General features: G+C 39.3%; 1 protein-coding gene across 4 annotated transcripts in view; it reads right to left on the bottom strand.

The window, feature by feature from the left end:
* Positions 1-13,194, bottom strand: part of LOC106057916 (protocadherin alpha-1-like) — a 164,539-nt gene that overhangs the window by 108,931 nt on the left and 42,414 nt on the right. For all 4 annotated transcript variants that reach the window (XM_056038256.1, XM_056038249.1, XM_056038252.1 and 1 more), the window contains exon 2: positions 9,575-9,622. The gene's annotated coding sequence lies outside the window, so the exon portion shown is untranslated. The remainder of the gene's footprint in view (positions 1-9,574; positions 9,623-13,194) is intronic.

The raw sequence follows: 13,194 nt of genomic DNA, 5'->3' as shown, positions 1-13,194 counted from the left end.
GCATTACCTACTGCTCGACACATGCGCTCAGTAGGCACCTGGACACGACGTACGCCACCGGTTTTTTTAAGAAGGACAGAGCGACTGTGGTGTTTTAAGATGGTCAGTGAGACTGATGTGTTTTAAGATGGACTGTGAGACTGAGGTGTTTTAAGATGGACAGTGAGACTGAGGTGTTTTAAGATGGACTGTGAGACTGAGGTGTTTTAAGATGGACAGTGAGACTGATGTGTTTTAAGATGGACAGTGAGACTGAGGTGTTTTAAGATGGACAGTGAGACTGAGGTGTTTTAAGATGGACAGTGAGACTGAGGTGTTTTAAGATGGACAGTGAGACTGAGGTGTTTTAAGATGGACAGTGAGACTGAGGTGTTTTAAGATGGACAGTGAGACTGAGGTGTTTTAAGATGGACAGTAAGACTGAGGTGTTTTAAGATGGACAGTGAGACTGAGGTGTTTTAAGATGGACAGTGAGACTGAGGTGTTTTCCAGATAAAGTATGAAAGACTGAAACGTAAAAATGAATATCTACTCAGGCAGACAACATCTTTGCATTGGATGTAAAGATCTATGTATGTGCGTATAGTCGTTGAAACTTTTTCTTAAACTTCAGACTCATTGACAATGCCATAATACTGCAGGACATTTGTCCGTTTTGAATGTAATGTGTCAGTGTGTTGGCCTCACAATCATGCTCTTTAAAATAGCTTAAAAACATTAATGTAATCTTATTGTCAAACGGAAAATGTCTCATGCCAACAATTATAACTGAGGGCTACATAGCAATAGTGAATTTTTTTGTTGTTAAATCCCATAGCCTCAAATGTCTATGTCGGAAAACCCATTTCCAGCACAAACAATCGCCACGATGTTCGCCACAGGTAAATGTGTAGTATTCCCTGTCTTGGTTTTAGTCTACTAATGAGAGTTCTCTGATGTCAACACCGTCTTCCTTACTTGTTGAGTCTTCAGCCAGCCAGAGCTCTAGGTTAAATATAGACTTATTGGCTGGCAGGGGCTAGAGTTAGAACAAGCGCTTGTCTTGAACTGTGTTCTAATGAATGGAGTCTCTGGTCTGTGCACACATTGATTTTTGACCTAAGGTATAGTCAGGGCTCAGTGGCTCTTCTCTTCAAGTAAAGATTCTAGTCTAAGGTATAGTCAGGGCTCAGTGGCTCTTCTCTTCAAGTAAAGATTCTAGTCTAAGGTATAGGGCTCAGTGGCTCTTCTCTTCAAGTAAAGATTCTAGTCTAAGGTATAGTCAGGGCTCAGTAGCTCTTCTCTTCAAGTAAAGATTCTAGTCTAAGGTATAGTCAGGGCTCAGTAGCTCTTCTCTTCAAGTAAAGATTCTAGTCTAAGGTATAGGGCTCAGTGGCTCTTCTCCTCAAGTAAAAAGGCTAGTTTAAGATTAAGTGTTGACACTGCCCTTGAGGTATTTTTACAATCTATTGCCTTGCTTTATTGGTGGATGTTTGTCGAAAGTTGGAAGTACAAGAGCGCAGCATCAATGTGGAATGGGGCAGAGGCGCGTTGGATAAATAAAAAAAAGAGAAGAAAATAGAAAAGACAGTGGATGTCTGATGGAGATAGTTTGTATTTCATTCTATCTTGAAGATGTTTGCTACTTAATGACTTTCATGAAGGTACTCGGAATTAAAAGTAATGAAAGTTCTTGTCAGAATTGTCAGTTATTTTAATTGACGCAAAATGTCGTGGGTTCGATCCCCTTACTGGTCATTTTTTTTTCTTCATTCAAATTAGTTTACACTATTATTTTAACTTAATATGGTACTAGATTAAATATATATATATATATATACTTGCTGAAATACCGTATGTAAGGAACAGCAAGGGTTGGTAGAGGTGCCATTAAAAAGATTGACTGCGACAATGCATTTCAAATAGTATTATATTGAAGGTTTCTAACATAATATTCCAGATGAGTTCTGAGTCTCTACTAAATAATATGAGAGTCCACCATTTCTAAGCAAAGATCTCATTAGATATTCTATCCAATCCTCCAAGTGGTAAAGAAAGCATATCAGCTGTACGAGCCTTGGCGAGTTGTCAATGAAGTGCTAGGTAACTCGTGTAGATCTCGTCTAGTTTCAAAGGGAGAGGTCAAGGAGAACGGCTAAGACGAAACAAAAAAAGATAGAGGGGGCAAAGGGAGATAAGCAAAGAAAGATAATTGAAAGGGAAGTGAAAGTGATGAGATGTGTGTAATCAGGGTCCAGGTCTGAGCCAGTATCTGCTGGACGGTGCCCTAAATCTGTAAGAGGATTTTCCACAACGCTCAAGTCCGGTCAATAGACGGACCTTCGAGACGCAAAGGTTCAGCAGTAGGTCTCAGGTCAAGCTATTACAAATTACTTTTGTGGGTTGGTCAAACAACAACCGATGTTTAGTTAATCGAGCCAAGGGGGTTTCCTCCCTTTGGTGTAGGCTGTTCATAGTTGATAGTTATAAGTTTTATCTCTCCTGTTATATTTTTTTTAAGAAATCTGAAATCTAGTTTAAAGAATGCTGATCAAGATCCTTTTTTTTTTCTTTTAGTTTAATGTGTGTTTTAAAGTAAAAAAAAATATCTAGGCTGTACCTTAAATTAAACGTAATGGAAGCGAGAACAGTTAGAACAGTTTATGCTTATATAGTAATATTTACCATTAAATTCAATCAATGAAGAAGACATAGCCATTTTTCCAACTACTCAAAGTTCTGAAAGTTACTTCAGGTTTCGAAATTACTTCAAGATTCGGAAGTTACTTGAAGTTTAGTTTCGGAAATTACTTAAAGTTTCGGAAGAGTAAGTAGTCCTAGCACAAACTCTTTTGCAGAAAGCCATAGGGTGGCAGTGAGCAGGGTTCAAACTTCGGACCATCGTATGATAGCCAGAATCGCAAGCCACAGAACTACAAGTAGATAGGTATTGATTGTGTTGTAGCTAAACAAAGTAGTCATGTACAAACACAGTCAAAATTATAGATATAATAGCGTGCAAACCCATACCCGACACAATCTGGAGTCCTTAACAGGCGTAGACGCCCCTGACGCCCGAGAGAAAACAGATAAGTCAGTATTATGATGAGAGTTGTCTCCACTGATTTCACGAGATTTTTTAAAATTAGAAATCTGTTAAGATTCGGGGGAAGGTCTAATAATGGAATAGACTATTACTGTCTCCAGACTGTCTTCCTTATCTTGTCTGTCTCTGTCTCTACAGACTCGTCTAAGTCTTTCATTGGGAAATGGGTAAGTTTCTTTTTTTTTTTATTTCATAAACTGAAGCAATAAAAGTTTGCTTTTATTTTTTTCCCCTTCGAATCCACCATCACCAAAAAAAAAAATATTTTAAAGGGGAAGTAATTCTTTTAGTTTAGTAGATATCGATCGGTTTGAGTGTTCTGCCCCTTCGTGACGATTACTTCCAACTCTAGAGTATTCAAAGAACTTATCAACATGCTTGTGTTCGGTGGTTTATCAGTATCGAGGCCAGCTCGTGAGCTGCTACACTAAACACAAACACTAAAATAAGCACTGGGGTGTCACACAGCAAACTGATGAATTCATAACTTAAGAATAACTGTTGCAGTATTCTCCCTTACTGGCATGAATCATAGACATTACAACTAAATATATGTTTTTGTATTCTGAAGCCGCAGTCAGATGCCCTCTTCTATTTCAGTTACAGCAAGTTGGCGCCTAAGCTGGTCTTTAAAGTGTGGGGCACCTCTGTTGCGTCGTGGGGTACCTCTGTTACGTCAACCACCTTTCAGTTCATCAGAAAAATAGACTGAAAATACCACGACGTAGTGACCATTCAATTCTGTTGTCATCCAGAAGAAAAAGGTGAGGTACGGGATGTACAGTTACTAGCAACAACATAAAGTGTTTGGGTTGTTACTTTGACGAGAGACGCTAGATCCAACGAGATTTACAGAGGGTTACAAATGTATGAGTCTTTTTAGTTGAAGTTTCGCCAAAAATCATAAAAAGAGCAGGAAAGTTGACAAGAGGGTCAATCAATGTGTTAGTTTATCCTTAACTGTGGACATTTATAATAACCACATGACAATTCTTAATTAACTTCAGTCAAACTGTAAGATCATGTTTCTACATCCTGAGGTCAAGTTTTCATACTTTCTAACATCTTATTACTAATTCCAGTCTTGAGTGACCAAATTATTATGGACATTAGTGGACAGGAAGTACACATTAGATCTCCTTGGGTCACATAGAGGAAAAGAATATGCCCATGAGAAGGTCGGTTGAGGACAAACGGGATCTCAAATCTTGTGGCGGCTTCTCCCCACCCTCCTACCTTGTTCAAATTCAACACTAATCCCCCCCCCTAGCCCCGGGGACATGACCCGTGCAGTAGGTCAGAAGAGATGAATCGATAGAGCAGCAAAGAACAACAAAAACGTCCAAGATAAGAGCAGCTGGCCAGCGTCCACACGTCAATACCGTTTGTTGATCTTGTACTGTCCACTAGTAATAGGCCTGTAAGAGTCGATTAGGGGGAAGCGGGGGGAGGTACGGACGAAGTGACCAGTATGCAGTGGTTCAGCCATGTAGCTAGAAATAGACAAGTGACTACTAAAAAAAAAAAGTCATCACACATTTCCATGTTCTCTATAGAGTGTATTGGATAGTAACTGATATTCATATAACAATAAGCTCGCAGATATTTAAATAATACCAAACTTTTACAGGAAGTTTAAAGCCATAGAAATAATTTCGCTATTACCTAGACCTTATAATTTAACTTTCTTAAAAACAGTTTATGAAAGACAATTTAGTTAAATAAAATTTGGTGTCAGTTTTCCGCCTTGTCAAAAAGTGCCTAATTATCCGGTGCCTAAATTTCCGGGTGCCTAATTATCCGGGTGCCTAAATTTCCGGGTGCCTAAATATCCGGGTGCCTAAATTTCCGGGTGCCTAAATTTCCGGTGCCTAAATATCCGGTGCCTAAATTTCCAGATACCCTCAAACCACACAGGGTCAAAACATGCGCTCATACAACTCGGTGTATCCGTAGCGACTAAACGACGATGTTGTATGGTGGATCTATTGGCCAAGTATTACCATTTAATACGAGTAATATCCCATGAATCTATGCAGCGATCTAGGGTTATATTTACTTTGACATAATATTGTAGACTAATGTTCACAGTTGGCTATTCACTCGGGTTGGTATTGACAACTCGAAAATGTGAAATGTCATGAACCATTATCCAGCCCAGCTGATCTTAACTCCATACATTTGTGCTAAAGTAGGTGATGATATGTTCACTCTTCAACCCATGCTCAATTAAAGTTGCTCAAACCACGAGCCTACACTCCGAGTAACTTGACACAATATTAGCTGAGTGCCAGGCGAGTAACATCCCTTCAGTACACAATAAATAACTCAGTAAGACTCTTCAGGTAGCCGTACATGTCTGGGATGTCTTATCGCCTCTCTGTGTACTCACGCCAAACGTCATCATCACTGGACATCTGTCAGCACGTGCGTAAAGTGGATGCCACGAAACTTGTCAAACAGATGCTCAGGAGAGAAGTGATTCAGGAGAACTGACCAAAGGTCATGAGTATTTGCCCTTCCGATAGTTACAATGTCAACGAAACAATGTAACAAAACGAATGTGAGTGTAGCTCGTGTACCTCTCTAGTCTCACACTGGATATGATTTGGCAAACAGCATTTCAATAGAGATTAAATATTAGACGCGTTAGTTTACTAACCATAAAACATGGATTGTTAGTGTCACAAACATTTGCATTGGTTCATATTATATAGACTATATTAACGAAACCTATCCAGATAACAATTTTTAGATTGAAACGGAACAGCAGAGAACATTGTGAAAAAAAAAGGAATCCTGTGTCAGATGTAGCTGTAGCCAGCAGTGAATCCTGTGTCAGATGTAGCTGTAGCCAGCAGTGAATCCTGTGTCAGATGTAGATGTAGCCAGCAATGAATCCTGTGTCAGATGTAGATGTAGCCAGCAGTGAATCCTGTGTCAGATGTAGATGTAGCCAGCAGTGAATCCTGTGGCCAGCCATGGATCAAGAAAGTTTTACATTGACAGCTCTAGGCAGAGCTTCACATAATACATCAAATAAACAAAACTACAGCGTGCCCGACAAGCGTTCAAAGTTGTGTTAGTGAAGCGCTGTCCCTCGTCCTGTCCTCGAAGAACAGAAAGATAAGAACGGGACATCAGCTAGTGCATGGAAGAGATCATAAAACATGAGGGAAGCTTGGGACAAAGCAAACCAATCCATTAGATCTCGATCTACTTCTCATGTGTTTTCATCCATGGTGCTTGCACTCTTTATTGAACCTTTGGGCGAGAGGATCAAACGAAAGTTTTCAAACGATACAAACTTACTGTCCTAATTGTTATTCAGGCAAGACTGATAATGGCTACAGAATTTTACTTAAAAGAGGTTTATAATTAATGAGAAGAGAAATAATTTATACATATCATGCTGGAAACTGTCAAAAAGAATATATATTTATATATAAAGATACGTTAAAACATTTAGATTCGTTAAAAACATTTGAAACATCACTACACACATAAACAAAGACATACAACAAACAAAGACATAGACATACAACACATGATGTCGGATTGTCAATATCTTTTCTAGTTTGCGAGATCTAAACGGGACGGACGGACAGACCACACAAAACTAATAGCGTTTATGCCCCTTTCGAGGGCCGCTAAAAAAAGATAGCAATGTACTTGTTGAACACACTCGAATATCATGCAATGACTGAGCATTAGATTTGGAACTATTAGCTAATAAGCTGCAGCCATTGGATCGAACAGAGAACTCATAATTGATGTGTACAATATAACGCTAATTATATAATAATCACTCATCTAGTTAGTTTATTGAATTAGGCCATTAATCAACAAATATCTCTACGTCATTCAATCGAATATCAATGAAGTGGATGATTCCACACAATGAAAGATACGCGACCATTGTAATACAAGGAATTTTTTTGTTTTGGATTGGTTATGATCTCGTGGTTGAAGTATGAAGGTACCAGGAGAGGACGCTGTACACATTCGCTCATTAATCAGTCTGCTAACGTTACACTGGCTATTCTCTGATCATTTCAACAAGAACCGAAGCATCGTTACGAGGGCGGAAATAACTGAAACCTTAGACTCGTACAGACAACAAAAAAAAACGAACACAAAAAAAACGTTAATGATTAACATTTCCATTAATGAATATTTAAACATTTAATTAGGCACCTGAGACGAAAAGGGCTACAGAACATGCCGGGGGCCGCACGTCAAGAAGCGAAACGAGGGAAGCTGAAGGAGAAGAACAGGGCGGGGGCCCTGTCAGGGGACGTATGAAACTAACTCTCTCCTTTACAGACATTGTAAATATTTCATCCACGTTGTTTTTTTTTCCCTCCAAGCTTTGTTTGAGTAGAATATAGTCCCAGTGTCACAGATGATTGTAGTCTTGTTACTGAATGAGAACAACACGAGCCATGCATAGAACGACTAACGCGGAGAAAGAAAAGAGTAGTTACTGCAGGAAGTAATACCCAGGTAAGTCAACAGGAGACCACGTGATGACAGCTTTGTCTCTAGACATCGAGTCCAAACGTTGTAGTTCCCCAGTGTTGCTAGGTGATATCAAAACAAAACTGGACAGACTTCCTCTACAGGGATCGCATTTAATAACACAGTGCTTTCTGGTCTGTGTGTGTGCGGTGGGGGGATTTCGACATTTAAAATTGAAACCATTTACTATCTACACGTAAAAATTAACCCATTGCTGAGTGGTAAAGCGCCTGGCTTTCGAACCGAGCTGTCCCGGGCTCGAATCATGATAAAGAGAAAGATTTTTAATTTCGGGGTTTTTCAGGACGCCCCTGAGTCCACCGAACTTGGGATAAAGCAAACATGGGTACCTGAGTTTAGTTTGGGCAAGTAAAGGCAGTTGGTCGTATGGCTGACAACATGACAAAAGAAACCTTTGTATGGCTGACAAGATGACAAAAGAAACCTTTGTATGGCTGACAACATGACAAAAGAAACCTTTGTATGGCTGACAACATGACAAAAGAAACCTTTGTATGACTGACAACATGACAAAAGAAACCTTTGTATGGCTGACAACATGACAAAAGAAACCTTTGTATGGCTGACAACATGACAAAAGAAACCTTTGTATGGCTGACAACATGACAAAAGAAACCTTTGTATGACTGACAACATGACAAAAGAAACCTATGTATGGCTGACAACATGACAAAAGAAACCTTTGTATGACTGACAACATGACAAAAGAAACCTTTGTATGGCTGACAACATGACAAAAGAAACCTTTGTATGGCTGACAACATGACATATAAAACCTTTGTATGGCTGACAACATGACAAAAGAAACCTTTTTGTGACTGACATGACAAATAAAACCTTTGTATGGCTGACAACATGACAAATAAAACCTTTTATCTACCCCAGAGATCGCAAGGTCTGAAAGGGCAAAACTTTTTGACTTACTTTAACAACTTATAACCACGTCTTTTTTTTTTTCAGTGCTGTGGTCAACTTACATCTTTCCCATATGCTGTGGTCAACTTACGTCTTTCCCACACGCTGTGGTCAACTTAAGTCTTTCCCATACGCTGTGGTCAACTTAAGTCTTTCCCACACGCTGTGGTCAACTTACATCTTCCCATATGCTGTGGTCAACTTATGTCTTTCCCATACGCTGTGGTCAACTTAAGTCTTTCCCATACGCTGTGGTCAACTTAAGTCTTTCCCATACGCTGTGGTCAACTTAAGTCTTTCCCACACGCTGTGGTCAACTTACATCTTCCCATATGCTGTGGTCAACTTATGTCTTTCCCATACGCTGTGGTCAACTTAAGTCTTTCCCATACGCTGTGGTCAACTTAAGTCTTTCCCATACGCTGTGGTCAACTTATGTCTTTCCCATACGCTGTGGTAAATCTACGTCTTTCACAGTGCTGTGATCAAGCTACTGTCGGACATTCTTTTTTCTGGATCTAAGAGCTCCTTGTATCAAAGCAGACATTTGTTGGCCGAAATAATACCCAGCTTCCTCCTCCCCACACGGCACCATCATGCACTTCAGGTAAGATGACCTAGTCCACTCTGCATGACATATGAGGGAATTGAGGCATTCATTTACAGAAAGGGAGAGAAATACTGGTGTCGCTATTTATCGAATTATTGGGAAGTTTGTTGAGACTATAGTAAATATTAATTATTAAAGTAAACACACATTGACCACACAAAACTAAGTGACCACACAGAAGAGGAGCGAAAATCATTGAAAACGTTAAGATTTGGAAAAGGTTTGAGATGAACAGATGTGTCGAGAAAGAGATAAGCTCCATAAAAAAGAGGTGGACTCTTGCAATAGAACATTTTATAAACTAATAAGATAATATAAGAAAGATGGATGGCATCTGTGAAAGAAAATGTGGTATTTTCCTAGTGAGATAGAGGTAGGAAAGACCAAGATAAATGTAGGACACTTAAATGGTGAGTACTCACCTTTGGCCAAATGGTTCAAACCTCGACAAAGTTTCGTTGAAGATGAATCTGAAAGAAAAGAAGAAGAACCTGTATCTCCATGTTGACAACTTGTGTTACAAACGTGAAAGTTGCTACGAAACACAGTCTTGAGTTCTTCATAAATAGATGCACATTGATTAGCATAAACAGTACTGAACATGTCATTCTGTGGAATAATGCTCAGTGCTAATGTTCAGTGCTGTAAGCAAGCAAGTCTATTATACATTTAGCTTTCATACGTGGACAGGGCTCGATGTAACTAGTTCATGGAGGGGGGAGGAACCTGGACGTTGATCTCAAAAACGGCTCAAACGATTTTTATAGAAATCTAGCTTCATTAATTTTTAAGAGAAAAACAATCGCTCTATAAGTTGCTTAAAGGAGGCATTGTGTTTTTTAAAAAGTAGTTTTAATTTTTTTCTTGTTTTAGTATGAAAATGCAAACAAACACACACACACACACAGAAACACACTGATATCTTTAAAATGAAGATATAACTGAACCTCGGCTTGATCAAGGACACGAAATGTCTGACGTAATTGTCCATTTCCGTGGAAGTGTAACTCACCGCCAGTGGTGTATCAAATCACAAAACTGGAACTATGAATCTACCATTTCCAGGACGCAACAACAACTGACAGGTGTAGTCACTACATACGTGAAATAATAATAAGTCATTAGGTCAAGCAAAGTTCTTGACAATAACATCGCGATGTTTTTTTTTAAAAGTATTTATAGCTCTCAGTGCTTGTATAGTTAGTACTAGTATCGATTCGCTTCTAGTTCTGTTTGAATGTTCTAACTGGATCTAACCTGTTCAAACCAAACTTGTTCTTTATGCCACCAAACCTCATGATGACTCTTTAAATCCCAGAGAATTATGCCTTTATCAAACAATCATCCTATGAAATCACACACACACCAGAAATAAATCACTTGAGCTCTGAAGAGAAAAAAAAAAAGATGGTTCCCATCCGCCTCTGTATGCAATTGTTCACGAGTCAATATTTTGTTGTCCGCTCCTGGGAATATGTCACTCGAGGGACCACAGTACTCGCTCTCACAGCCCTAAAAACGAGGGACCAGAGTACTCACGCTCACAGACCTTATAACGATGGACGAGACTTGAAACTTTCCTCAGTTTGGATGGGAAAAAAAAAAGATTTCTCCCAAAACCAAAATCAATGGAAGCTCTCGATAGTAGGACTGAATGGTTGTAGTATAAACTCAGTTGTACTGGTAGACTTCTTCAAGTCACGAGCCAGAGAGTCGAGGGTACTAACACAACACACTATTGTTGAACAAGTCTCTTTTTTTACCTCTGCTAGCTCCATTCAATACGTTCTTCCTTTTCTTTATTTCCCTTAGAATTCCTGTCTTCAGATGTGGTCAGTGTTTCATCACTAGTAAACTATCCATTCCAAGTAAGGACGATTATAATACCTTCTGTCCATTTTCAAAGAATGCATTGTCAGGTAGATTACATATAATTGACGTGTATTCAACTGTTTGGACGCCACAGTCCACGAATTACTGGACAAAGCGTGGGACCTTTTAAACTAAATATTAGGTTACGTCCGGCTAGTTTCACAGTCGAATTATCGCCCGTAAATGGGATTAAGCCAAGGAATGTACGACCAGGTCACTGAGACCTGCGGTTTTTTCTTGTATGTTCAATGATTTACAACCTTCATAAAATCTCTCGACTCTGTGTTAGAACTTTCGTTACGTTAGACCAAGGTTGGGGAGGTCGAGAGAAACTATAGAATAGGACAGTCAAGCAACCAGACGTTGGTGAATAGCCACATTAAGAAATACCGGACCTGACCAAACAATGACTGCGACATTTAGTACAACAAATTCGTAGATGCTAATGACGCAACAGACACTTCTTAAAAATAAAATTCTAGGCCAGAGAAAATGACTTGAACAATGAAACCAGAGAGATTATACTGAACAATTTTATTGAGGTCAATTTGATCACAAAACTAGGTTGATATGGAACTATATAATACATATAATTGTCTATCAAAAAAAGTTACACTAAATCACTCTAAAACCATTTTACGTCACGTGTTGCTCTGTAATTCTAGACGTAGTCAAAGCCTGGAGAATGTTATTGCATTGTTGAACCATCCCCTTGCTCACTGGGCGGTGTATTTAGTCACCATCCCCTTGCTCACTGGGAGGTGTATTTAGTCACCATCCCCTTGCTCACTAGGAGGTGTATTTAGTCACCATCCCCTTGCTCACTGGGAGGTGTATTTAGTCACCATCCCCTTGCTCACTGGGAGGTGTATTTAGTCACCATCCCCTTGCTCACTGGGCGGTGTATTTAGTCACCATCCCCTTGCTCACTGGGAGGTGTATTTAGTCACCATCCCCTTGCTCACTAGGAGGTGTATTTAGTCACCATCCCCTTGCTCACTAGGAGGTGTATTTAGTCACTCGACGTGAACTCGTACAAAGACAGATGGAAGAGAGAAAATGTTTCCTAGCGATTGCATGTATAACGTACCTAGAGGGCTCAACTCTCCCTTTCAGAACTCGCTGGTTCTCAGCATAACTTGACACGCGTTTCTCGGCATAAAGATAAATTAGCGGTTCTTAGGATACACACGTAACGCCGGCGGTAACTTAAGAGGTTCTCAAAAACGCAAACGCAGCATTAGTTCAGATGTTCTCAAGATGCACTTTAAATAAGAGGTTCTCAAGAGTTTATTAAACGCTATCTGACCATCAATAGTCATCACTGTGTAGAAAACAATGGACAAATAAAGACACGAAAAAAAAACCCACACACGCCTGTGGTGTCACTGTGGTCTGTTCCAACCAGTTCAACGACTGCTACAAAATAAGTGACCGCTAAGCTGATCAAATCTTGGGAGAAAACATCCTTTGACACCGTGTGGCTATTTCTGTTGACCATAATCCATCTAGGTTTCAAACAAAAGGCCAGGGCCTATAGACTATCCTACCATCTAAAAGTGGGAAAAAAAGTGACGTCGCGTCTCCTAGACAACAATGTGGGGCTTATGTCCCAGAATGTTTGGTAATATCTTTCTTTGTTCAACTCAGTAGAGAGACAAAACACTGAAACAACCGGGTTCAGTATCCGTCAAAGTTAAGTCTCGTTTTCATAACGAGGCGGACTGTAAATAGGAAAGCTGAATATCAAAGATTTAAAAAAAAAAGTTGTTACAAGAACATACAAAAAAAATTGTTTTCGTTGTAATTGTTTCCATCCGTTTTAACTTTATAATGGCGCGTTCAGAATTAATTGGTAGCAGTAAACAAGCGAAATTTTTTTTTTAAGTTTCTCTAAGGGGAAGAAACGCAAAACCACTGCCACATATCAATACTGCAGGAGTAAGATCCATTTTCTTTATGAAACAAATTAATAACTTACTACTAATTGATTAATAATTAATTAATGTTTTGATTGAATCATGTATTATCATCGACTATAAAAAATTATTCAAAAGTTCAACTTCATCCGAGAATGGGAAGTTGAAAAACGTGTATCCTTGTGGGAAGGTAGTCGAGAGGTAAAGTACGCTTGAACTTGGCTTGTCTACCTATGAAGGGGGCTCGAGGT

Source organism: Biomphalaria glabrata, chromosome 8 (assembly GCF_947242115.1).
Source record: "Biomphalaria glabrata chromosome 8, xgBioGlab47.1, whole genome shotgun sequence".
NCBI lineage: Eukaryota > Metazoa > Mollusca > Gastropoda > Planorbidae > Biomphalaria > Biomphalaria glabrata.
Note: the sequence above shows the minus strand (reverse complement) of the source record. Positions and strands in the feature narration are given on the sequence as shown.